Source organism: Cicer arietinum, chromosome 5 (assembly GCF_000331145.2).
Source record: "Cicer arietinum cultivar CDC Frontier isolate Library 1 chromosome 5, Cicar.CDCFrontier_v2.0, whole genome shotgun sequence".
Taxonomy (NCBI): domain Eukaryota; kingdom Viridiplantae; phylum Streptophyta; class Magnoliopsida; order Fabales; family Fabaceae; genus Cicer; species Cicer arietinum.
The window spans coordinates 8,570,617-8,573,377 of record NC_021164.2 but is presented as its reverse complement, the minus strand read 5'-3'; positions in this window follow the sequence as shown (position 1 = coordinate 8,573,377).

Genomic DNA, 2,761 nt, shown 5'->3' with positions numbered 1-2,761 from the left:
TTGGACTTTTTTGGCGATTGTCATACGACCTAACTAAAATGGACCGAAATTCGTATTTTCGAACAACACTATGGCTAGTGTTGAAATCTGACGCGCAACCTGAAACACAGTTATAAATTTTGGAGAAGAATGCTTTAAAGGTCTTCCGGTCCTCGATTTCATCTGGACTTTTTGGACGATTTTCCTACACCCTACTAAAATGAACAAAAATCTGTATTTTCGAACAAAACGATGGTTAGTGATTGAAATCTGACACGGAAACCGGAACAAAGTTATAAATTTTGGAGAAGAATGTTATAAGGGTCTCTCCGTCCTCGGTTTCATCTGGACTATCGGGCAATTTTCGTAACCCTCGACAAAAAAAAAAAACGAAATATGCATTTTCAAACATGACGAGGGCTAGTGTTGGAAATCTAACGCGGAATTCGAAACACAGTTATAATTTTTGGATAAAAATGCTATAAGGGTCTCTCGGTCCTCGATTTCTACTGGACTTTTCGGGCGATTTTCATACCACTCGACTAAAATGGACCGAAATCCATATTTTCGAACAAGACGATGGTTAGTGTTTGAATTTTGACGTAGAAACCGAAACACAGTTGTAAATTTTGGAGAAGAATGCTATAAGGGTCTCCCGGTCCTCGATTTCATTTAGACTTTTCGGTCGATTTTCGTACCCATCGACAAAAATATGCCAAAATCTGTATTTTCAGACCTGACGACAGCTAGTGTTTGAGTTTTGACGCGGAACCCAAACCACAAGTATAAACTTTGGAGAAGAATGGTATAAGGTCTCCCACTCCTCGATTTCACCTGGACTTTTTCGTCGATTTTCGTACAACCAGACTAAAATGGACCGAAATTTGTATTTTCGAACAAAACGATGGTTAGTGTTTGAAATCTTGCACGAACCCAAAACACAGTTATAAATTTTGGAAAAGAATTTTATAAGGGTCTCCCAGTCCTCGATTTCATCTAGACTTTTCGGGCGATTTTTGTATCACCTGACAAAAATGGACCAAAATCCGTATTTTCTTAAATTTTGGAGAAGAATGTTATAAGGGTATCCTGGTCCTCGATTTCATCTGGTCTTTTCGTGCAATTTTTGTACCGCCCGACAAAAATAGACCGAAAATCGTATTTTGGGACCAGACGATGGCTAGTGTGTGAATCGCATATCCCGAAACACAGTTATAAATTTTGGAGAAGAATGCTATAGTTGTCTCACAATCCTCGATTTCATGTTGACCTTTCGGGCGATTTTCATTCCACCCGACTAAAATGGACCGAAATCTGTATTTTCGAACAAGACGAAGGCTAGTGTTTCAAATCTAACGCGGAACCCGCAACACAGTTATAAATTTAGAACAAAAATTCTATAATGCTCTCCCGGTCCTCGATTTCATTGGGACCTTTGGGTGGAATGTGTTTCGGGTTTCGCGTCAGATTTCCCGCACTAGCCATCGTCTTGTTCAAACATACGGATTTCGGTCCATTTAATCATGTGGTACGTAAATCGCCTGAAAAGTCCACTTGAAATCGAGGACATGGAGACCATTATAGCATTCTTCTCCAAAATTTATAACTGTGTTCGGGTTCAGCACCAGATGTCAAACATTAGCCATCGTCTGGTCCGAAAATACGATTTTTGTCAGGTGGTACAAAAATTGCCTAAAAAGACCAGATGAAATCGAGGACCGGGAAACCCTTATGGCATTCTTCTCCAAAACTTTATAATTGTGTTTCAGGTTCTGCATCAGAATTGAAACACTAGCCATCGGTCCATTTTTGTCAGGTGATACAAAAATGGCCTGAAAAGTCTAGATGAAATCGAGGACGAGGAGACCCTTATAGTATTCTTCTCCTAAATTTATAACCGTGTTTCGGGTTCTGCGTCTTATATTTCAAACACTAAGCATCATTTTTTCTGAAACTACGGACTTTGCTCCCTTTTGTTCGGTGGTACAAAAATTGCCCAAAAGTCCATATGAAATCGAGTACTAGGAGACCCTTATAGCATTCTTCTCCAAAATTTATAACTATGTTTCGGGTTCTGCGCCAGATCTCAAACACTAGCCATCGTCTTGTCTGAAAATACTGATTTATATGTGTGTTTCGGGTTCCGTGTCAAATTTCAAACACTAGCCATTGTTTGGTCCGAAAATACGGATTTCAGTCTATTTTAGTCGGGTGGTACGAAAATTCGATCGAAAAGTCTTTGTGAAATCGAGGACCAGGTGACCCTTATAGCATTCTTCTCAAAAATTTATAACTGTTTTTTGGGCTCCGCGCTCGATTTTAAACATTAACCATACTCTAGTCCGAAAATATGAATTTCAGTCCATTTTTGTTTGGTGGTACGAAAATCGCCCAAAAAGTCCAGATGAAATCGAGGACCAGGAGACCCTTATAGCATTCTTCTCCAAAATTTATAACTGTGTTTCAGGTTCCACGTCAAAATTCAAACACTAGCCATCGTTTGATCCGAAAATACAGATTTTGGTCAATTTTTGTCGAGGGGTATGAAAATCGCCCGAAAAGTGCAGATAAAATCAAGAACCGAGAGAACCTTATAGAATTCTTCTCCAAAATTTATAACTGTGTTTCAGGTTCCACGTCAAAATTCAAACACTAGCCATCGTTTGATCCGAAAATACAGATTTTGGTCAATTTTTGTCGAGGGGTATGAAAATCGCCCGAAAAGTGCAGATAAAATCAAGAACCGAGAGAACCTTATAGAATTCTTCTCCAAAATTTATAA